Genomic DNA, 26,477 nt, shown 5'->3' with positions numbered 1-26,477 from the left:
TTAAGAGAAGAGCTCCAAAATTTTCTTCCAGGGAAAAGGTGTTAATGGTCCAGAGAAAAATGCATCACAAGATCATCAGGGGGAAGAGATGGCAGAGATAAATAGGCAGAGTGTGATATTGTTAAACCTGTTTGATTTATTTCTGATCTTGTGGCTTCCTGATGACTTAATGAGAATGAAATATTCAAATAAACAACTGTCTTTTAATTTAGAATGAACAATAAAAATGGAACAAATTCTACAAAGAGCAGATAAAGGAATTAAAAAATAAGATGTGAGGCAGCCAAGAGTTTCTTAAGACAAAAATAACATTAAACATAAAATTAAAAATTTAATATATTTGACACATTATATAAAGAAATCCTGTTCATGTGTATACAGCACTTTAAAGTGCAAAAACAAGCCACATACAGAAAGAAAATATCTATAAAACATAGATCTGACAAAATACTTTTACCCAAGTACTCTATAAATCAATACTAAAATATTATAAACTCAAGTAAAAATGAACAAAATACTTGAACAGCCACTTCATAAAGGTTATGTAATGGATCAGTAAACATATATAATGGTGCCCAATATTATTACTTCTCAGGTAAAAAATGAAATTAAAACAATACTCAGATACTACTCATTCCCACAAGAATGATCAAAGTAAAATAGTCTGAAAATAACAAGTGATTCAGAGGAACTGAAACTCTCTTATGTTGCTGGTGGGTACTGTAAATCTAACAGTCATTTTGGAAAACTATTGTCAAGATCTCCTGAAGCTGTTGTCAAAATCTAGAAGCATGGTTATCTCTAGAGAGTGGTAATGACAAAAAAGGAGCCATGGAGACATTCCAGGCATTAGAGCTTGCTTCATACGGGTAGTGTCTGCCTATTTGCAGGAATTCATCAAATTTTACACTGAAATTTATATATAATATATAGTTCATTACCATGCTTACAAAAAAGAACCAGTGAAAATGAAATGATGGTTCTATGTTCCTCTAAATTCAGAAAGTTTACTCCTCCTTTAAATCTCTGCTGTTGAGCTGCTGTCAATTTACCCATGCCTGGGAGAAACATGATGCTTACTTTTAAAGATCTTAGAATTTATTCATCCTTTCATCACTTATTTGTGTGTTCTTATTGCATGGCAGTTATTAAAAGAGTGAAATTAACCCAGTTGGGAGAATGGATCATTTGAATATCAGATATAAGACCAAAAGAACCAAAACATTTGAGATTACATACAAGTTCACAAGAACTTAAAGACTAGAGCCTAATGTTAAGGGCATAAATAGAAGGAGTTAACCAGGTTTAGGGTAAGCTTTGTGTGTAAATTACTAGCTTCTTAGAATCAGCTGAGGGACTTTTGCTTTCAATTATCTTTCTCCACCCTTTATCTTTTAATATCACATCTGCAATTTGGAGATTTCGAAGACAATTTCAGTGTTAATGGTACCTCATTGAATTGACAGATCCCTTGAATTTGTATTATCTTTTTAACATCTAAGACTTTAGAAATATTGAATGTCTTGGTGGAGGCTAGTTTGGTATTTCCTGAGAAGAAGAGAACCAAAAAAAATTTTTTTAAAGCACAGAATAAGCAAAGGAAAGACAAAGGGGAAATTATTCTTGTAAAAGAAGATACAAGAAGAATTAAGAGGGAGGCATTAACTATAGATTAAGTGAAAATTGATGGGTGCCAAAGAGAGATTTTATATACATCACAATTTTACCTAGCTACCATAGACTAATGGCTAATGGGAGGACAGAGACTGGATGATATTTTAAAAGAGTTAAAACAGTTAAAATTTAGAACAGACTCTGGCTTGGTTGTGGAACAACAGAAACTATCATTCATTGCTAATGAGAATGTAAAATGGTATGGCAACTTTGGAAGACAGACTGACAGTTTTTAAAAAGCTAAATATGGTCATTTAGAAAAGATCCAGCAATCACTCTCCCTGGTATGAGTTAAAAGCTTATGTGCACACAAAAACCTGAACACATATGTTTCTAGAAGGTTTATTCATAATTCCCAAGACTTGGAAGCAGTCAAGATGTCCTTCAATAGGTGAATGGATAATCAGACTGTGGTACATCCAGATAATGCAATATTATCAACATAACAAGAAATGAGCTATGAAGTGATGAAAGGATATGGAGGAATTATAAAAACTTATTGCTAAGTGAAAGAAATCAGTGTGAAAAGGCTAAATACTATATGATTCCAACTATGACATTCTGAAAGATATAGAAAGAAAAAAATAACTATGGAGACAGTAAGATTACTGTCTGCAGGAGTTTGGAAGAAGGGAGGGAAGAAAAGATGCAGCACAAGGGATTTTTAGGTCAGTGAAATTATTCTGTGTGATACTGTAATAAAGATTAATGACATTATGCGTTTGTCAAAACCCATAGAACAGTACAACACAGAGTGAACACTAATCTATAGATTTTAATTAGTCACGTGTTAATATTGGTTCACTAATTATAGTTAGTATATCATACTAATTCACGATGTCTAATAATAGAGGAAATGTGTGTATATGTGGGTGGGGGGAGGTGGACAAGAACTCTGTATTACCTGCTCAATTTTTCTGTAAACTTAAATCTGTTCTACAAATAAAGTTTATTAATGAAAAAAAGGATGTTGTATAAGATATACAGGTGAAGAAGTAGGAGGAAATGATGACTGTAAAGACGACAAGGGAGATGTAACCTGCAGTTCGGAGGCACCTGGGATATATGTCATGCCAGAGAAGAGGGCAGAATCTGAAAAGATAACTTTTAATCTGCCTTTAAAGCTACTTCTGCTAAATTTTGGATTACTATGATTTGCCATCAGTTTCTGAACAATTTTACTCCATGCTGGCCAAAGCCCATAAATGTGTACAACACAAAGAATGAAGGGTAAACTATGGTTTTAGTTAATATGTATCAGTATTGGCTCATCAATTGTAACAAGCAAAAAGGTTTTTTTTTTCAACTGTTCAAAGTAGCATAAAAAGTTAAAAAGTATGTAGGTTATGGTGGTCAATGTTCTAAAATTAAAGAAAAAATAATTTTTTTTCCCTAGAGTTCCTTACTCATATTCACAACAGTCAAGCAAATTCTTCCTGGCTCTCAAATGTTTCTGTTTTCTTATTTCTGAAAGAAATAAATTTTTGTGGAGCTTTTTTTGACAGAGGAATAAGATGCTTTAAAAGGATATGATAGATTATAGATCTCTGAATTTGACCAATTTATTTGATGTAGTTTGTAAGCAAAGCATCTAAAGACAACCAGAGATGAAGAAAAACTTAACTGAAAAACACAAAAAATATCAAAAATGATTAGTGTACCTGGCTGTGAGAAATTCTATTTGGGGTCTGATACATTTAGACTTTGAAGATGCAGCATTCCTTCTTATAAAGTGATGCAATAACTTTTTTCACCGGCTTTCTTGAGGCATAATTGACAACTATAATTGTGTACATTTAAAGTGTTCAACATGATGATTTCATAAAGTGATGCAATAACTTGTAAGGGATACCCTAACTAGGCAACAAAGTGGTCTCAAATGTTTTAATGAGTGTGAGGCCCTCTCCCCATGTCAGGGGATAATGAGTGAACGCATTGTGCCACGTATGCGTAATACAAAATGACATAAAAGGAGGCTATACGAGTGATTTATCATTCTCTGGCCAGAGTATATAAGCCTCCCTGTAAAGATGTCGACATTCACACTCTGAAGCTTGCATCGAGCAGCAAACCAAGCTCACCACCCCGGCACCATGAGCCATCACAGCAGCTACTACAGAGGCCTGCGCTTCGGCTACGGAGGGTTTGGTGGCCTGGGCTTTGGACCCGGCTTTGGTGGCCTGGGCTTTGGACCCGGCTTTGGATGTGGCAGCTTCCGCAGACTGGGCCATGGCTTTGGCTTCAGCGGCTACGGATTTGGCTCTGGCAGTGGAAGATTCAGACACGGCTGCTGTCACCGCCCATCATTCTATGGAGGATATAGGTTCTCTAGCTTCTTCTAAAAAAAATGCTGAAATTGGACTCGGAAAAACCTCTGAATTTGTTTGGCTTTCTCTTGTGCTTTTATCCTCAAAACATCCATCCTATTTTCTCCCCAACCAATTGATAACATCTATGAAAATTTAAACTGCCCCTGTGAGTATTTGGCATTTTTTCACCTCTAAACTCACCATGGAAATATGTAGGCAACGTGTATGATCATTCTAGTTTAATATCCTCATTTTTGTTTACTTTTCTTACCGCCACTACCATGATGTTGCCTTTCTAGCAAGACTATAAAGAAAACTTGTATTTTCACTTTTTTCTAATAAATTAATTAATCAAAATATAAATATTTTTGTTGTTTATTATTTTAACATCTTCTGAAACTAATATAAAAAACTTACTTATGAATCAGTTGAGGTCCGTGGTTGCATAATATAGTATGATGCAATACTTCTATTTTGCCACTTTATATAAGCTTGAGAACACATAGGGTGCCAGGTTAACACTATATAAAAATAACTTGTCCTTGTCTACTCACTTAGCGTATCAGCCCCCCTAGATGTCCTGTAAGTGTTTCTAGAATTATTAAGGATTGCATTGTTCTCATATTTACATTCAAGTGCCTTCTTCTGTGTAGCATTGCTGATAACTGAATATCTTCTCTTTTTAAGCCTTTATTTTTTTAAGAGCATGTTTAGATTTAGAGCGAAATTGAAAGGAAGGTACTGAGATTCCCCACATGCTCTCTGCTCTTACACAGGCAGAGCCTCCCCACTATCAACATCCCCCACCAGAGTGATATATTGATCACAACTGATGAACCTACATTGATGTGTAATCACTCAAGGTCCAAAGTTTACCTTATAGTTCATTCTTGGTGCTGTACATTGCATGTCTTTGGACAAATGTACAATGGTATATGTCCATCATTATAATATCATGCAAAGTATTTACACTGTCCTAAATATCTCCATTCTACTCCTACTCATCCTTTCCCCCACATTCTTGGTACCACTGGCCAGGTATGGGTTTGCTTTTTTCCATCCTTTGTCCTGGAGCAGGGGAGGAGACTGGGACGGATCACTCATTTCCTGAGCAGCAGCTACATTTCTGTAGTTGGTGTCTCCTGAAGGCCACTGCCCCTTACAAGGCTAATCCACCTAGCGCTGCCATGATACACTGGAACCCGGTGGTACCGTGTTCTGTGGAAAATAGGGGTGGGGGATCTTTTCTGATTTTTTTTTTTGCACTCTATGAGAGGGCTGTTAATATTCTATACATCTTCTCATGAATGGATGATTGTACAAGTCAAACCTTAGTAACACAAAGGATGCTTTACTAATGAGTCTCTCATGGCTATCACCTCTGGCTCCACTACTCAGCCAAGGTCAAGGAACTTGGTTGGTTCCTTCTTCCTGCAAGATTTAGTCTCTCCCAGAAAATTTCTTAGTTTCTCAAAAGGGACTTTCTTTCTGGCTTATATTTTTGTTTGTCACTTGGAACAAAAAAACACAGATTGACTCTCTAGAAGGTTTCTTAGTCAACTTTTAAAGTGGCCAGAGTAGCCTGTTTCACCAGTTTGTCTGGCAAGACCAGACATGTCCGAGTCCTGTTCAATTCATCCTTGGACCCCTATTACTTATCTCTTTTTTTTAATGAGAATGTTGAATCTTTATTTTTTTAACATTTTTTTTATTGAGTTATAGTCATTTTATAATGTTGTGTCAAATTCCAGTGTAGAGCACAATTTTTCAGTTATACATGAACATACATATATTCATTGTCACATTTTTTTCGCTGTGAGCTACCGCAAGGTCTTGTATATATTTCTCTGTGCTATACAGTATAATCTTAATCTATTCTATGTACGCCTGTCAATATCTACAAATTTTGAAATCCCAGTCTGTCCCTTCCGAACCCCCGCCCTCTTGGCTACACTACTATAGAGCTACAGTAATCAAGACAGCATGGTATTGGTACAAAAACAGACACATAGACCAATGGAACAGATGAGAGAGCCCAGAAATGAACCCAAAAACTTTTGGTCAACTCATCTTTGACAAAGGAGGCAAGAATATACAATGGAATAAACACAGTCTCTTCAGCAAATGGAGTTGGGAAAACTGGACAGCAGCATGTAAATCAATGAAGCTAGAACACTCCCTTATACCGTACGCAAAAATAAACTCAAAATGGATCAAAGACTTAAACATAAGACAAGATACAATAAACCTCCTAGAAGAAAATACAGGCAAAACATTATCTGACATACATCTCAAAAATGTTTTCCTAGGGTAGTCTACCCAAGCAATAAAAGCAAGAATAAACAAATGGGACCTAATTAAACTTACAAACTTCTGCATAGCAAAGGAAACCGTAAGTAAAACAAAATGACAACCTACGGAATGGGAGAAAATTTTTGCAAATGATGAAACCGACAAAGGCTTGATGTCCAGAATATATAAGCTGCTCATACAACATAATAAGAAAAAACAAACAACCCAGTATTATTTATCTCTTGAGAAATTATTTTTATCTTCCTGTAAATCTAAAGAAAGAACATTACTGTATGAACAATTTCCCACTGAAAAACTGTTCCTTTTTTTCACCTACACTAGTTTAGATTTCAAATCATAAAACTAAACAAAAAAAAATGAAAGAGAAGAATTCACTGATTAAGGGCTCAGCGACTTACACAGAAGATGCTTTACATGTTTTCATGGGAATGACAGGAGACAGAGTGAACACATGTCCAACTGCTATTAACTGGAAGGCATCAATTCAAAGAGTCTCCAGTAGATCACCTTTGCATACATTTAAACTTGCTAGTGAGACACAAATTTACTACATTCATACTTAAAGCTTAGTGTGTTCTAACTTCCTGGGATAAAATAAAAGAATTCTTCAGATAATTATTTTAACCTTTAACCAAAAAGTGCAGTGGAATGATCCTTGTAGATTAATAATAATGATTATCGTAGTTGCTATCATATATAATTTATACCTTTGATTTTTCTTTTTCCATTGTATAAGTTTAACAATATGTGAACTGATTTGCTCATACTCTATAAGGGGTGTAAGTATATAAAAATCTTTTCCTGAAAAACATATTTAAATGTGGGCCTTTTAGAGAATATATAGTATGTGATTGCTCAACTTAATTTTCTCCAGACAAACAGTTCCTTTACTAAGTATGACCTTGTATACCATGTATATTAGGTTTAAATGTTGGCTTTATTTGAAAGTGTTTCTGAGTTTTGATCTGAACTGTCTAGATGCTATTACATTGGATTTGTGCCCAAACATAATTAGTGATTCTTCTGAATGTCATGGCTTTTAGAGGCATATTGCAAAAGTGACACTTATGTCCTTGGTTAGATTGTTACAGAATTGGAAGCCAGGAACATGGAACATTTTAAAATTGCAGTCACTAAATAGTTCTATTGAGAGAATTTTGTTTATATCTATTATATCAATAATATGTTGGGACATATATTTCTCCTGAGTGTAAGTAGGGGAGAAATCTCTTGATTAAAAATAAGGTCCTAATTTTGAAGAAGGCCTGATAGTGTTTGTTTTATCTGTGATATGCTAGTGATTAGAGACTGCATAATTTAGGATCCAAGATTAATGTTAAAAGACAGAACTGGAGGGAAAATAATTTCTTGAAACATCAGTTAAAAAAGGAAAATTTCTTGCTTCCTCTGAAAAGGGTTTTAGAGACATAATAATCATAGCCACATCTCATCACAGCTCAAATTGGTCACAAGGAATCTAGTGATAAAAATCAATATAAAAACTCTTTAATCAATGGAAAGCGCTCTATTAATATGTAAGTGCAGTTTGGTAAATATTTTATGGTATGTATGTATAGAATAAAAATTCAGTATACCTGATCAATTTGCCAAGTCTGAATAAAACATTTAAAAAGAAACATATTCAGTACATGTAATGGCTGGTCTCCAAATGTGTTAAGACTAAGGTGAAGCTATGAATCTGTCTCTATGAACTTGGAGATTCTGAGGCTTAACACTGCTATAGATTTGGTTTTGTTTCTGCCAAGCACCTCACTATGGACTACAGAAACCATGTGGATTCTATTGCCCAGTTGGTTGGTAATGGTACCATGATCCTTACAGCTACTCAGGTCAGACTCTGCAGAGGCTTTCCATGTCCTATCCCTCATCTCTGTCTCCAATTGGTTGTGTTGCTTACTTAATACAGGTATTTCATTTTTCCCATTTTCTAAACTCCATAGCCATCATTTGCCACTTGTGCTATGGCTATACATTCTCATCTTTCCCTATCTGGTTTCCAGGACTCAAAGCTTCCTCTCATCCTTTGGTCCCTCTGTTAAAATCCCTTTGTTTAAAGTGGTTCCTTATGTGTCTTGGGATGGCACGTTATGCTGCTGTTATAAAGAAAATGATGCTGCTGTCAATGTGCTGATATGGAAAGAAAGTGAAGATTATTCAGTTAAAAATCAATTTGCTGAAGAACATGGACCATAAAGTTGGTCCTCAGGCCATGAAGCTCCATAAACATTGACTGAATTGGTATGTGTAATTACCAAAATAATCCATAATCTTCTCAAATATGTGCCCTTATCCTAGCTCCCTCCTCATCTCCGATGGTATGGTCTTCACTTTTCATAATGAGCTCCTGCTCATCTTCAAATATTAACCTAATTATCACAACTAGTGAGATGCCTTCTCTTATTCCACAAGGCACCCAAGGCATCAAGTACAAATTCCCCTTCCTGACTACCTTACTGGCCTCTAGTCCCTTATGTAACTTTTTCCTCATAGTACTTATCACCAAGGGGTGTTATATATTTGCTTGTTTATTCACATGTTATGTGCCTTCCCCAAGGAAGGTAAGCTCCATATGGGCAGGGACTTAATTTGGTTTACTTACTGTTGAATCCTCAGTTTCTAGAGCAATGTCTGATCCATTTAAAGAATTTCATAAAATAAGTACTGAATAAATCTTTGCTAGCACTAATCTATTAATTATTTTCACATCACATTTTCATTAAATTAGAAGTCCTTTATTGTAATAATATGATTCTACTGAAGAAAATGAAAAAAACACCAAACTTTTATTTTTATTTTAAACATCATGCTTCATTCATCTTTTTCATAGATATTTATTAACCATTTACAACATGCTAGCTGATCTGCTTGGTACAAAGGCATAGTTATAAGCCAACATCAATATAATTAATAATAATAATAATAACATATTTATGGTGTACTTACTTGCTTGTCATTATCATCCCTAAACTTCAGAATTTAAAAGACTGGTATTGTTATTCCAGTAGAATAAGTGAGGAAATTGTAGTTTGGAGTGTTTAAATTACTTATTCCAAACCACGCAATGGTGAGTTGTGAGATAATAATAATGAATGATAAATTAAAAGTAAAGGGTTTTCAACCTCAGCATGTTTGTGTACATGTAATAAAGATGGCTGGTTATAAGAATGTTACCTGCGTGCTATCACCACATTGCTGCATAATGACCACCAACCTCAATGGAATACAACGGTAAGTTTAATGCTCATCCATCTGAGAGCTGGGGGAAGTGAGATGGCCTTGCTGGATTCACTAACATACCTGGCAGCTGGTGTGGGTAAGTGGGTACTTGGTTCTGCACCATGTATCCACATCTCTCATCCGCCAATGGGCTAGATCAAATGTGTTTTCATGCAAAGAGCAGGGTTATGAGATCAAAATAGATACCTGCAAGGATATTGGGTACCCGTACCCAGAACTGACACATCATGAATTCTGTCTCATTTTATTGGGCCAAGTATGTTATACAGCTGAACCAGGGGTGAACTGGGAGGATACTACCAAGTCATGGGGCAAGGAGAGTAGATGAGGGAAGGGGCAAAGCTTTGCATTCTGTCTTGGGCCCTGCCATCTACCCTTGCCTTTGAGAAATCATTTTTCTTAGGTAATGTCATCTAGTCAAAGCAAACAATGGTCTTTTCTCTGCAAGCTGAGGACTCTCAATTTATATCTCTAACTTGTAGGGATCCTAGATAAAATACAGGACAACCTGTGAAATTTGAATTTCAGATAAACAAAAAAATACATTTTTAAAGTAGAAATGTGCAAAATATCACATGGAATCTACTTGTCATAAAAGTCATTTATCTGAAATTCAAATTTAATTGGCACTCTGTATTTTTATTTACACAATGTGGTATATCTCTTAATCTGGCCTTTCTTCTGATATTTTTTTCCGCTCAAAGAATGTTTCTAAATGTATGTCTGTATGAGCAACTGAATCTCGACATGTTCCAAGTAATGGTTTATTCTTGCCACACATGTACGTTTTCTGCTTCCAGACTCTTTATTCTGGTATTCCATCCACCTAACACTCCAAGATTGGAAAATCAATCATGAAAATAGTGCTCAATTTCTCTCCTCTCCTCGTTCACTGATTTATCTTTGATCCTGCCATTTAAGTCTTTCTCAAAGAAACCCCATCTTCTTCCTCCTTCTTCATCTAATTCTTCCTTATTTGACTTCTTTCATCTCTTCATTACAATGTTCTCAAATTAAGATCTTCCTACCTCAACTTTTACTCCACTCACATCTTAAGATGCCATTCACCTTTGCATCCATCTCATTGGTTAGAAACCCAGAGTTTGAAATCACACTGCTTGTGATACAGTATCAGTATCAGTGTTGATTAACTCTATGACTTTGGGGCAATTACTTTTACCTCATCAAGTTTCATTTTTATTGTCTGCAAATTGAAGATGATTTCATTGTTTTCCTTGTAGAGTTGTGAAGATTAAATGAGCTAATGTCTGCAAAGCACAAAAGAATGGTTGGACTCAGAGTAAACAATAGACTTTAGCTATCACTGATGATGATGATGATTGTTATTATTATTATCATCATCTTGATATTTTCATCTCCATATAATACTTTTTTTTTCTATTTCATTCAATAGAATCACTTCCTCATCCTGTAAGGCCTAGAATATAAAAGCGATTCTTACATCATGGTCCAGAAAAAAACAACTCTGTCCTCAACTATATTCTTTTCAGGTGCTTTATTTTCTCCCCTACTCAATAATGAGCTCCTTCATTGAACTCTAGATTCTCTCAACTTGAATGCAACTACACTGAAACTCGTTACAGACTCACACAGTGAAGTGTCTTTCTTTTTTTTACTCACTGCTGTGATACTAGATGGTTCTTAAACTTGATATGATCTTATTATAAGTTGAATTTCTTTTATGCTATATTTTTATGTTAAAATGATAAGTGAAATAATTTGCTAAAAAGATTTAAGCAGACCACATAAAACACTGCACTGCTTTGGAGATGGATGGTAATGCACAAAGCAAGTAGAATAAATTATTAGAACTCTCATTCCAACATTCCAACAGTAGGAAGAACCCCAAACCCAAGTCCTCTCCACCCATCTACTTCTTCTATCTACCAGTCTACTCCAAGATTCTGCTCAGAGATCGTAGGACAGCACTATTTAATAAATAAGGAAGTAGTTAAAGAAAAGGTTATCAAGTCATTACTACTGTCTTCATTGTGTACTTTTCTTTTGAAACTAAAGAATGGAAGTAGAAATAGGATATATTCAATATGGTTCTTACTTGGAAGAGATGGAAATCACTTGAAGAAAATTAATTTATTGAGAATATGAGTAGCTCAAGGAACATGTTGATAAGTTAGGGGATTAGTTTAACAAGTTGTACAGGATCCAGAGATGTAAAGATGGCTAGAATTGCAAAGAGACTGCTACAGTGATAGTCTCGTTTCTACATCACTTTTTGCATTACTGTCACAGTTTACCAATATTGTGGTTGGTTTAGCTCTTGAGGTTCTTATGATTATGAGACACTGTCAGCAATAACTATTAGGAAACTTGGGGTGGGGAGGGAAACAAAAACAAAGTTTGTTACTTACAGGACCTGGAAATTACATAGAACACCTGAGGTCACACAGGGAAGTTAAGATTAGGGTTAGGGGTGCACAGTTCTCTAATTCTGCTTTTATTGAGATCAAGGGTGAGGCCCTAAGGGTTTCATGGTCTCACTCTTTATTGGTGAAGTTAATACACAAGAATGAAAATTTAAAGTGCAAGAAGAGATAAAAGCAAGGAGTCCAAATGGTCAATCATTGAAATCAACAAAGACCTCTGAAACAAATGTGGCTCGGTACCTAGTCATGGAGTTGTCAGTGTGTTTGTTGGAGCTAGCCTCTTTGAAGTGGATGTCTCTTCAAAGTGGATGCCTGGGCAATCAAAGCCTAAGTCAGGTTCTTGCCTTACAAAAATAAAAAGACAAAGCAACTGTTAAGGGTTTACACTACATTGTACCAGTATTTTGGAGATGTGGTTAATATTCACAATTACTTTGCTTTCAGTGAAGGAGATTACCCCCATAATGTGGGTGGATCTAAACCAATCAATTGGAAGTCTTAGAAGCAAAAACTGAGGTTTCTCAAGGAAGAAATTCTTCAAGACTGCAGTATCAACTCCTGCCTGAATTTCCAGCCTGCCAGCCTTTCTTTCCTTTTCTGAATTTACCAGCCTCCACAATCATGCGAATCAATTCCTTAAAATAAACACACAGTCTGTATATTCTATTGCTTCAGTTTATCTGGAGACCTTGAAGATGCACCTCTTGAACAATCCCTCCAGTTTTCTATAGGTGATGAAAATGCCCCTACATCCAATTAAATCACCACTTAGCACTTAGGGTTATGACATACGAACATGGTTAAACTGTAAACTTATTTCTCAGGGATTACAAGGAGGATAGACAGTACATTCCTCTGCATCTGCCCCTGGTGCCCTGGACACAAATGTTGGGAGGTGAAGGAAAGAGAAGAAGAAAATGAAGGGACAAATCTGGAGCAAGAGATAATAGTGTCAAGAGGGCAGACTCATGTGAAGTGACACAGTGACAGACTTGGAACCCAGGAGACAGCATATGATGAGGGAGATCCTAAGAACAGATGTGACATGGGTGAGGCATAGCCACCAAAAGGAAATGAATGAGTCACCAAAGATCAATCACCTCTACAAAAATTATGCCCTAAGCTTTTATTTGTTGAGTGTGTTGTAGACACACCATCAAGGAGCACCTATCTTATTCCCCATCTGGCAGGCTCTCCAAGTCAGCAGTTCAGACAAGTGAAAAACAGATGGGCTCTTGAGTCTCTTACTCAAGTTCAAATCCAACTTGTGCACTTAATAACTGTGATGCCTTTGAGCGTGTTATTATCAAGCTCTCTAAGCCACCTGTGACATGGGGGTTATAATAGTATCTGTCACAAGGTGACTGAATTAAATGAATTGATGTATCTAAAGTTTCTGATACATAATAAGTATGAATAGACTCTTACTATCTTTACCATTATTATTACCAAGTTGAGAGATGTGTCTGTTCCAGGGACTCAGTTGAAATGGTTTTAACCATTTAATAGAGGCTGGTTTTGAATAATGATGGACATGAACTTTACATAAAATATCTTCTTACAGAGGATGTCAGAAGCAGTCATATATAATTAATGAACCAAAACAGTCTTTTGAAATACAGTTGGGATATTACCTCATGTCATGGAATGAGTTTATGGGCATCTTACCAGGGTCAGAAAAAAGCCAAGGCTTTAAGGAGGGAAAAATTACCTCTAATAGGCACAAAGTTGATTAAAGGAATACTAAATTAAAATATGTTTACCTGTAAGAGTCCCTCTTTTGCTGAAATCAAGGGAATATTAAAGGGTTTAGAGGGCTTAGATGCCATTTGAAATATAAAGACTACAGGTTTTATCAGCCCTGCTTCTGAGAATTTGTAAAGTCACTGTGTAGAGAGTAACATCTAAGCTCAAGTAACTCAACTTTTACTACCCATCTGAATTCAGTCCTGTAATAGAGAGTAATCTGTGGTTATTGGCAATTGGGCTTCCGCAGAAGCTTTGTGATGAATATTGTGACCTCAGTGTTTTATGTCATTAATCTCGTTTTGGCTGTGGAGACAAGGACTTTGGAAAATAGGGTGAAATATTTTGGCTTCTGTCTGGTCATGAAAAGTAAATGTTCTCAGTAATCAATTCAACACCCATTAACAAGATGCTAACATTCTGCATTCACTGAGTTAATACCATCTTTGTCCCATCACTGGGAAACATTCCAGTCATTTGTACACCAGAATCTTTAAAGCAAGACATTTTTTCCCAATTTCAGTGACTGTTTAGTGCTTAATTGTTGTAGACTAAATCTCAGTTTTGATGCCTTACAAATCATATTAAAACCCTCCAAGCTGCTTAATTTCCACCTCAGGTATATCATGTTTCCATGGGACAAAAGAAATAACTCATGAGATACTCATGCCTGAGCTGAGGTGTGATAATCGTATTCAATCATCATTCTTTTGCTAGATCATTTCTCATGAGTGTTGTATTAAGTTATGCTCGTGATAATGAGGGCATTTGGTTTTTACAGACAGTCTTCTATTTATTTGTTTCTTTTCTTAAATTCTGAGTAGTAGAAAACATAGAAACCCCATAATATTCAAAACCAAAAAAAGCAAATATGTATCTAATGTCAAGATTAGTGTAGGATGTTAGTGAAAAATTAAGTCTATAGCAATGAATACAGGCCAATCCAAGCAAATGAACAAAATCAATTTTGTAACATGTAGAGCAACTTTCAGTTATTTATTTTGATTTTTCTCTAATATTTTTAATGCATTCAGTCTCTGGGTAAGAATAAAATCTATATTTATGACAAAAGACATAAGAAATGGCCACCTAATCTCAACATAGATTTAATAGCAAAGAACATCAAGACCATGGCACCATAAACAACGTATCTGTCCCACTGATTGTTCTAATTCTTTAGTTTAGAAAGTTTTACCTACAGCTAGCTCATCTAACTTTGTGGCTGCACTTGTACAATAACTTTTTAACATCTGTTCTATCTTGATCTAAACGTTTAGTTTTTAATCTTTCACAATGACTCTGTAAGGCATACATTTCTTATACTTTCAATTTGAATCTAGTTGTTATTATTATTAAAAAAGGCAATGATTTATGAGTATCATGCTTCTTTGGTGTTAATTGGGCCTTCTAAATGAAAAATTATTTTTTATTTTTAGTAATAATATATGTTGTTCCTCTAGACACCTAATTATAATGACTGGGTAGACACAAGTGTTTTTAAAGCCAATTTAAATGATGTAGCTGATAAAATAATTTTTAACTCTTAAGAGAAACATGGCTCTTCTTTCCTTCCAGAAACACCAGTAAATAGTCTATGGTGACTTCAGTTGTGACTGTATCTGTGGAGTTCATTTTTTTTCAACTTGCTACCCAAAGAGTGGCCTAGTGTAAGCATCATACATCATTTCTGTGTCACGCTTGTATATCGTATATTACTTCTGTAATGCACCCAACTTCACTCTCAACATCTGTAAAACAAGGACATTGTACCCATTTTATGATCAAGGTATTTTAACAGTCTGTGGTCCTCTTTTCACCATTACTACTGATCAGAGTTTCTTTTTGCAAACTAAAATTTTATTAGAAAATAAAGCCAATTTTTATATATATTATATCCATATTTGTCTTAAGCTAAAAGGGTACATCCTTTAAAGACAAATGGCTAAGGATTCTTCTTACTGCTACATGTTATTACAGATATATGTGCTTTTGTATATTTTTAAAAATTTTGTCTTAATTTCATGAAATGTTGATGCCTTGACCCTATTAGTTGTCTGATTATCTAATAGGTAGCCTATAAAATCTGTAAGGACAATGCTACAATATTCAAGCCATATATCTATTTCCAGCTTTACCTAAAGTACAAAGTCATAAAAGTTAACTGCTCCTTAGTGTTTACCGAAGAATCTAGTATTTAAATTCATGATTTGAAATAACTTGGGTTAACTGATTTTTATTTTCAAGACATTTTCTTTCCCTTCATGAATTGATTTTTATTGCTAAAAATAAAGCAAGTGAACATATGCTTTTTGATGAGTATTTAGCAATTAGTCTGGCTGGTCTCAAATTTAATCACCTGGGATCAATTAATTTGAATTTAATAATAAAAAAAATTCATTTAAGGCTGAGTGATTTGCAACAATGTGGATGAACCTGGAGGACATTATGCTAAGTGAAATATGCCAGACACAGAAAGACAAATGCTGTCTGATGTTACTTATATGGGGAATCTAAAAATGTCAGACTTTTAGTAACAGAGAACAGAACAGTTTATCGGGAGCTGGGGGCTGGGGGAAATGAGATGTTGGTCAAAGGGTATAAACTTTCAGTTACAAGGTGAATACATTCTGGACACCTAATGTATAGCATGATGACTATGGTTAACAATAATGTATTGTACACTTGAAATTTGCCAAGAGAGTAAATTTCAAGTGTTCTCACCACAAAAAAAGAAGTTAACTATGTGAGATGATTGAACATTAGTTAACTTAATTATAGTAAGTATTTCACAGTGTATATGCTTATCAAAGCATCACACTGTACACCTTGAATATACAGTGTTTATCTGTTAATGGTAACATGGGAAGAATCCACCATTTAAATATGCAATTTCACACTAAACAGTCTACCCTCATCATGTATCTATTGATGAGGAAGGGGAAGAGAGCAAGCCCCTCTCCTTCATAAAACTTATTAAGGTTTTATTTGCTTCATTACAAGGCAACAGTTGTCAAAAACGCCCTTGGTCTCAACAACTTTCCTTTATTTGTTCAGTTTCTTTCTTCATCATATTTTGTTTATGTCACTTTATCAGCTTTGTCCAAATTTCCCATTTTTTTTCTGTAAACATTTCCATTAAACATTTCCTTTACTGAAACAGAAAAAAAAAAAAGAATTCCTTTCTAACCTGTTAAATTCTTCCTACAGTATGACATATCTCTAAATGAAAGGGAAATAATAGAAGAATTCACAGAATCAACCAAAACATTTCGTGATAGATTGGACAGAAGCTACAAATATCAAAAGTAACTTCTTTTTTCTGGGTAAATATCAGTTTGGTGTTTGCACTGAAACAAATGTATATGTAGATTTTGAACTTCCTATATGTGAGGACCATTAAAGTGAAATTTGTACTAATCTTTATCTGAATCAATCTTAGGAGGAATACATTCAGTTTTGAATATGGCTGAAAGGATTTTGAGCATTTAACCTAAAACAGAAAAAATAAAGAGAGAGTAGTTTTTATATGAATTGATAAAATATTAAAGTTGGTTGTTTCAGTCTGTGTGTTTATCAGCGAGGGTCACTGAATTATGAAGACATAATTTAAAACCCATTCCTTCCATATCTTTTCTTTGAGTCTCTTAAGGAAGAGAATTGAGTCTTAAATGAGAAGTGCAAAGAAAATAGAAGCAAATAGAAGAAAAGCTGACAAACAGTATTATAGTAGTACCATTGTATAAATATACCACGTTTTCTTACCTTACTCATATGTAGATGGACATTTAGTTTGCTTCTGTCTTGGTTATTGTGAATAATGTTCAGTACCCTTGAGAATGTAGGTACTGCTGTTTCTATTTTGAGTGACAGGTGTTAAAGCTTCCATGGATGACTTTATACAGCATTGACCTTATAAAGAATTAATATGGAGAAAAATGTAGTAGCAGAGAAGAAAAGATCTGAGATTAGTTAGCATTAAATATATTAAGAACTTTAGAAGTGGCAAGCATAGTACTAGAAATTTAATATACCAAAACACTGCAGCCATCATTTATTCATTACCTAATTTAAGCCTGGCATTTTGAATACTTTACATAAACTCTGAAAACATTATCATCCCCATTAAAACAAAATTGGATCCAATCGTGTAAGTGACTTGTCTAAGACCAAATAGCGAGTAGGTGGTAAAGTTAGGATTAGAATTTGGATTCAAAATCCATGTTTGTTCTTTTTACTACACCCTGCTTTTGCCAGACAGCCGGCATCAGTTATTTGGGATAAACTACAGACTGTGGAAGATAGTGGATTGACTTTGTGGTCTTCTCTGGTTAATGTAGGTTGAACATTCATTGGTAAAGCTCAACAGAGTTCTAGAAACCAGAAAAAAAAAAAAAGAGAAAATGAAATTTGCTTAAGATCATGAGGTTTTGATGAGAACATACCTGGGAAAAATCAAAGAGACTCTTGTATAAGCCAACTGTGGACAGTTTTCTGTAGCATTTTGCTTTAGCATACCAAATTTAGCATGGATTGAAATCGATATTAATAACACTTTGTGTGTAGCTGTTGAACAAGACCCACAATGTTAAGCAGAGGATGGAAAAAAGTCACTTTATTAAAGGAAAATTCATAGGCTCAGGATTGCAACCATGGAACTCAGTCTAGTGGGATATGGGTGAAGGAAGAACCGATACGTAAGCAGTAGCCTCTAAATTTTTCCTCATCTTCTTACCCTCTCTCTTTCACCTTGGGATATAAAATGCCTCAAATCCTATCTGACAACTTTTAAGGAAGGTAAATTTTGCAAAAATTCTCCCAGAGAGAACAAGGCATTTTGTGGGTCATAGCCTAGGTGTTTGGATGGTGAACATTTAAAAGGCTAATCCAAAATGGGCAGAAAGTCTCAAAAAAAAAAAATGGAAGAAGGCATCTCCTTTTCACAGAACATTTTCTTAATGTGCAATATTGCCCAGCACAACCGTGTGACTTCTCTGTGCTAAGAGTGGTGGGGCATCACTAGAGGGCAGATAGTTCAAGCACCAGAGGTAACGTACATGATGTGTTTATTACATAGAGTTATAAATAAAAAATACTTGAAATTAAAAACAAATCATGATTGTGGAGAGCGTCTATTTGATTTTCGCACAATTCAAGAGTCTCTAGAAATCCCTGACATAGACATCCTTTTTGTTAAGGAAGAGAAAACAGCTGCAGAGCTACCTCTGTACAATAGGGGGCATGATACCCTTTCCTCGCACCACTTCTACAATTTCTAAAGTACTTTTCACAACTCTGTGGTTTACTCCCTCTCCTCCTCATCACCTTGGTGATCATTTGGTTATCCTTCAAGACTACCCTGGTAGCTTCTAATTTTATCCTGGAGCCCGAAGAGTTGGAAGTTTCTGGTTCAAATGTCATTTACAGGCCAACTGAGAACCATTTCAAGATTGCAATAAAACTCTTCAAACTTTCTTTCTTTCTTAGCCTAAATTCTTTGTTCTATGAAGCCTGACATTTCTGTTGAGGTAGAAACTGCTGCAAATTAGGATGAGCACGACCTCGTTTTCTATGACTGACGTGCTCTGGGTGGTTCTAATCCAGTGCTCGTTTGCTGAGGCTATTTCAGACCTTACTCAGAACAAGTCCCGTTAAAATCAATGCCAGAGCAGGAATACTTCAGCATGCGTAGAAAAAAAGTCTTAGAATAAGTCTAATGGCTCTTGAAGAAAAAATATACATGGACAAAAGTTCTATCTTTTTAGTTATTAAGAAGTATAGATTTTTGAAACTACTGTAACATAACCCTTGGTGGTACAGAAGGTTCTACTGCAGCCTTTTTGCTTTTGTCATCAGCAAGAAAAGGAGATATCTCTCTCTCTCTCTCCTCTCCGCACATGCGTGCGCACACACACATCTTATTACAATCTCAGGACACATGGCAAATGTAAAATTGAATATAACAACCCGTTCTTCTTTTTTCCCAAAGAAACTTTTCAGCATTTTAGTGTGCGGTGCACTAGTAATTCTAGAGAAAGCGTTTTATCAGACTGATGCTTTTTAACACTTGGGCCTGAAGGAAACAGAGGCGGTGTGTCAAGAATAGAAAATATGATTCTCTATGTGCCTCGTCGACCACAGCCTTTAGGAGGCGAGTTCCTCATACAGGTCAGAGTTAAGCAACATAATGGAGAAAAGTAGCTGATGTGGTTTGTGAAGTGCATCGTAATTCACATCCTATTTACACTCTGGAAATGTCTCCACTGACAATCACCTCTGCACTGGGGTCAAGTGGAGTACTCATCTCCTATTAAAGTCAGTGCAAACTACGAAGCAGAGCTTGGTGGCTGTGTTGTGGTTTATTTCTCAAGGGACTCTGGTAATTATAAATAAAAAAAACCTGGACTGTTCTCCTGGTAGAAGGTTTTGGAAAGAAATACACCAATGCACAAGTATTGCTTCTCAATAGGGTTTTTGTAAAGAAAAGGCAATTGTTGAACCTTTCAAAAGTCATTACTGTGAGTTTACGATATCCCAATTCCTTTAGCAAAAAGGTGAGGAAGTTGGAAAAAGGTACAAACACTTTTGGACCCCACTGTTGATGCTAAACTAGTAATGCTTGTGTGTAATGTCCAATATTTATTAACTTACACAATAATCCACATGTTTTGCAACATCTGCTACAAGCTAAGCATGTGCTCCAAATGTGATGTCAGTTCCTCACCCCATCAGAATATCCACTATCTCTTAAAGAAGCAGGAGATTATACATAAAATGATTACCACGTTGTAGTATTTCCATATTTGTTAGTGGTCATAAAATCAGAAAGAAAAACAATATTGTGGGGGTGGTTATTCAAAACATTGCCTGTCCAGGTAGCCTTCTCTAATTACAACATAATAAATAAAAGTGGAATTTCTAGTATATAATTTAAAAAAGAAACTGGGCTGGATGCTGTATTGGATTTTTCAATGTACTCTATACTCAAATGGTAGGAAACAAACCTACGCAAGTGCCCTGTTACGAGGAGAAATGCAGTTGTCATCATGTAAGTAGCGCTCTCTAGAACAAAGAGGGCTCTTGTGAGAGGGTGACAGTAAGAACAGGCTTAGAAAGAGCATTTCAGCATCGGAGAAATAGAGCAGTGTCCCAAACAAAAGCAAATGTACCTAAAAGCACGGTGTGAGAGGAACCTGGTGAATAATTTGGAGTGCGGTCAAGAAATAAATCGAAAAAAGTAGGTTGGAACAAAATCGCAGATTGTTATGTGGAAGAACTGTACTGAAAAGATGCGTTTGGATGCAGACTGAGCTAAGAATTCTGGCTTCAAAAATTATTAACCGAATGTCCTTGAGCGTGTTATTTACTTTCTCTGATTTCTAGTACCAACTACACAGAGTTACGAGAATTAAGTAAGATATTTCATGCAAAGGCCAGACTCCATATGTAAACAGCAGGGAGAGCCAGGCAATTTATATAATTGAGCACAAGAGAGCCACACATAAGAATTCAGCTCATCACATATCATCAAATGGTATCTTAGGCTCATCTTTTTCCTGACAAACACACTCGGTTAGTGCACCCAATATGCAGAAACAGTCTTCGTTTGCAAAGTACGCTCTTCCAATTGCTTTTAAAAAGAGAGATCTCTCCGTCCTTGTTTTTCCCCTTTTGGCTGAGACTAGTGTTGAAGAAATATTTCACTTTTTAAATCTTACTTTATGATGGGAAACAGGGCAATTACATTAAAAACTTCTAATCATATTAGTTCTCAGTTTAAAAGAAAGTTGCGAACTGCAGTACAGTACAGACCACATCCCAGGACAAAAGAAAACATCTCTGCAGATTTTGTAGACTGTCCTGTAGGAGTCAGGCTAAGCCTTACCAGATTGAAAAAAAAAAAAAAAAAAGAGAATAGCAAGGTATCTTTTAATCTCTCCCTTTTAAAATCTTGAAAATCTGTTCAAATAAAAAAAATACTGGGGCAATCAACATATGTCACTTGAACAAAACTTGGAACAGTGACTGGCATACAGAGATTTTCCATAGCTACTTGTTGACTGGGTGGATTATTAATTAAATAAATGAATGCAGGACCAATCTGGCCCACACTTTTTCAATTCTGAAGTAAAGTTATATCATTTAGCCTCCAAAATAATTCTCAATAGATATTAATTCTTGTTATCATCATTGGCACACCACTGAACATAATTAAGGAAAAGAATGATGTTATCTGAATTGTTGTAAGGCGATAATTCTGTTTTATTATTCAACTCTATTTTATTAATTCAATTCTGTTTTATTCAATTCAGAGACTAGATTTATGTGCCAAGCAATCAGACACAAGGGAGTTCTTGCAATATTGCACCAAAGAAGTCACACAGGCCCACATAAGAGAGTAGAATAGAAATGAGAAGACATGGTAGCAATGTAGAACATTTTAAAGGTACAGGCTAATCTTATTGGTTGTGAAGGTTAAGGGAAGAATAAAAATCAAACCAGTACCAAAATTTCGAGTCATTACTTCAGTAACAGTTCATATCAGTATCAATAAGAAGATATAATGATGAGGTCAAATTTGACAAGTTACAGTTGATGGTTAACAGATATGGCAAGAGGTACTTAGGAATTAGTTGGCATTCAAGACTTTCTCACAAAAATAGTTAAGATTCTGAATGTGAATCCTTTTTAAATTATCTGCAAAATTGACAGTGAAAAACATGAAAGAAGATGCAATCATCCTGGGACGGAATATGAAGCTTAAATAAAAGAGAGCGTGGTACTACATTGTGCAAGGTGCCTACATGTGAGGACTGGATAGAAGGAAATAGGAGTAGAGAACTTATGGTGAGATGAGTGGGGAGAGATCCAAGATGATGCGGAATCAGACAGTTTCAAGACAATTTCAGAAAAAAAAGAGAGTTTCAGGAGAGTGTAGTAAAAAGGTCCCATGGCACACAGTTTAGAAAGTGCAGGTAAATTTAAGAATGAGAAGAAACTACTGAGCTTGGTCACTAGCAAGGCATCGGTGACCACTAACCCAGTATTTCAGCAGAGTGAAGGTGGTGGTGGCCAACAAAGAGGGAGCAGGTGAAAAACAAGAGGAGACACCAAAGGTAGAGTTTATTTGTAGATGTCTGTAAGAGTCATGGAGGTGAAAAATGCAGAAGGGACATGTAACTAGAATGGACACCGGGGAAGGGGCTGCAGCAAGATTTCACCAGCATTTGTTCATTTATTCTGTGTTCCCATAACGTATGTGTTTAACTTTACACCACTTTTTGTTACAAGCTGATAGGTTTTGTTGTGATTGTTCTTGAATTTTTCAACAATAATGTTTTTTCCCCCTAACTTATTTTCTTGAAGAGGAGTTATGATATTCTGGCTGTGTGTGTGGTTAGAGCCATTTACTCAGGAATCACGTAATACCAGAAATGGTGGGTTCTTTCGTAAAGGGCGAGAGGAAAGTGGCATGAGAAGTGACTTCCCAATGTACAAGATTAAAACTAGAGTAGTTTTCTTTAAAAAAAAATTAGTTCCAAAAGCAGTATATATGGAAAACGGTGAAAATACAGTGAATTTCTTCGAACAGTTCCTGATTCTTCTAAGACGTTGTAGTCTGCTACATTGTGACTTTGCGTTTCTGAACTTGTTGGATTCTTACAGATTATTTGTGTGTACTGCAGTTGCTCTCCTAGTCTTTTATGTAAACCTAACTCCAAATGCGGCTGTAGATTAATAAGTGTACAGACATTATTGTAACGATAATTTGTTCTTTCCCATTATCAATATTTTAGATGCGTCAGCCATTGTGGCCTTGGTTTTCTTGACTGACTGATAGTTTGATTGACTCATTCATTCATTCAAACTCATTCAATGGTCACTAGAGTTTTACGAAGTATCAGGACCTGAATAGACATTTTCCCAAGGAACACATCCAAGTAGCCAACAGATACACAAAAAGTGGCTCAAGATCACTAATCATGAGGGAAATGCAAATTAAAACTACAGTAAGATAACACCTCACACCTGTTAGATGGGTTTAATCAAAAAGGCAACAGATGATAAGTGTCGAGGAGAAGGTGGAGAAAAGAGAACCCTTGCGCACTGTTGGTGGGAATGTAAACTGATTCAGCTGTTATGGAAGATAGTATGGAGTTTCCTCAAAAAATTTAAAAAGAACTATCATATGATCCAAGAATCCCATTTCTGGGTATGTATCCAAAAGAAATTAAATCAACAGCTCAAAATTATATCTGCACTCCCATGTTCACTGCAGCATTACTCACAATAGCTGAGATATGGAAACAGGGTGATGGTGTAGTAACTTACGGTGAAAAAGAATATGAAAACAAATATATGTATGTTCATGTATGACTGAAGCATTGTGCTGTACACAAGAAATTGACACAACATTGTAAACTGACTACACATCAATAAAAAAAATACATATACAAAAAAGGGATATGGAAACAACCTGAGTGTCTGTTGATGGAGAAATGGATGAAGATGTGAGCTATATATATATATATATACATACACACACACACATAAATATACTTTTTGTTATCTATAGATATCTAAATTATATATAAATATATAAGATATATAAAGTGTGTGTATGCATATATATGTAAAATATAATCAGTCATGAGATAGGAGGGTATCCTGCCATTTACAACAATGTGGATGAACCTTAGATGATGCACTAAGTGAAATTAGCCAAGCAGAGAAAGACAAATACTGTATGATCACTCTTACATGTGGACTCTAAAACAAACAACAAAAAAAGGCAGACCTATACAAACAGGAAGTAGCATGGTGGTTACCAGGGGCTGGGCATAGGGGAGATGAGGGATACTGGTCAGAGGGGACAAGCTTTCATTTATAAGATGCATAAACTCTGGTGACCTAATGCAGTGCATGATGACTGTTATAAATAATAATAGCGTGCTATGTACCTGAAATTTGCTAAAAGAGAGACTTTACGTGTTCTCACCACAAAGAAAGATAAAAAATATAACTCTTTGATGTAACAGAGGTATTAATTAGCCTGAATGTGGTAATCATTTTACAGAGTGTATGTATGTTAAATCATCAGCTGGTACACTTCAAATATATATACAATTTCATCAATTATACCCCAATAAAGTTAAAAAAATATACACACTGGTGGCTGATGGGTCTGAATTCGAAACCTAATTTTGTTCTGTGATCTTGGGCAAATAATCTCATTAAGATAAAGCCAGCTAATATGTCAGCAAAATGAGTTTTTTGTTATGATTTTCCTTATCGGATGGTTATGATGACTAAGCTAGATATTACATGCGTTTAGCAGAGTATCTGGCTCAACAAGTCCTCTCAATGTAAAATGCAGATCAGGAAACTTTCTGAAGTATGCCAAATCTTTATCCACCCATTTATTCATTCATTCCTATATGCATTCATCAAATACTCAAGGAGCACCGACTCGAACCAGGCGGTTTATAGGCCCTGAGGGTACAGCAGTGAACAAAGCAGATTCTTGTAAAGCATGTGCCTGGTTCTCACCTGTATTACCTGTGTGGTCTTGCAGTACAGCTATATATTTGTATGAATGAGAAAACAAGACTTTCCCAGACTCTTCACTTTCAATTATGAAACTGTTAATTTTTAAAGATCTCTTTTTGTTTTTAGTTAACATGTGACAGAGTGATGGAAAGGGGTCAGGGCAAAACAAGAGGTGAGAAGCAGCCAGAGATATATTACTTTGCCTAGGAAATGACAATTATCTGAGTCAGACTATCTGCTAAAGTCAGCATTGGCTTGCACACTTTGGATTATTAACAGTCCAGTGACTTGACATGGTAACGTCAGTGGAAGGGAAGCTCTCCGAGGTCAGGAATCTTCTCTGTCTTGCTCACCACTCTGTCCTCATCATGTACTTGACACATACTGGCTCAGAGGATGTCGACTGGCTGATTGACGTAGAAGCCCTTTCTGGCTTGCTTGCTTTAGGGTTCTGCCTGGGTGTATATTTCCTTAATTGGATTCTAGGTATCTTTATGGTGAGAGGTGTTACTTTGTAATTCTTTGGTTTCCCAGAGTTCCTTTGAGGACATGTGATATTTTTAAAAGGTTTCCAAGAAAGGTGGATGGAAATTAGTTTAAATTACAATTTTTTGTCTATTTTTAAAGGCTGACTTTTTAGGCACCCAGTTACCTCAGGTTGCACTAGAGGCTGAGTCACGGCAAACACTCTACTTCAGTGTTTTGAGAATTAATGCCTAAAATTAGGTTAAATAATTATTTTAAAAATTTTTCTAAAAATGAGGTGTTTTATGAATTATAACATAGAAGTAGGTCTTCCTCACTCCCATCTACCAGGGAATTCAACTAAACATGACATTATTTCTGCCTGCAGTTTCATTAAGGTGATAGATTTCATCCACATCATCATGGTTAGATATCCCACCCATTAATAAGGCAGAAAGGGTTATAATATCGGGTGAAACACTCTATATCAGACCATCCCCTGAAAACAAATCCATCAGAACCGTTATTTTCTGTTTTCTGGAAACTTCACTCAAGTCCTTGGGGCTCCCTTTAACTTCTTCTCCCTCAGTCTTCCTATCCAAGCCACCTCATTCTCCTCTCATGCCTTTTAAGATAGTTCTCAAATCCACAAAGCCTGCTGAGATTCTTTCTGTGACACCGTCGGCTACCAGTGCTGTGCTCAGGGCCTGCATTTCCAGCCAAGACTTTCTCCCTGTCCTGTCCTTGACAAAGAATTTAT

Source organism: Vicugna pacos, chromosome 1 (assembly GCF_048564905.1).
Source record: "Vicugna pacos chromosome 1, VicPac4, whole genome shotgun sequence".
In the NCBI taxonomy this organism is placed as follows: Eukaryota; Metazoa; Chordata; class Mammalia; order Artiodactyla; family Camelidae; genus Vicugna; species Vicugna pacos.
Note: the sequence above shows the minus strand (reverse complement) of the source record.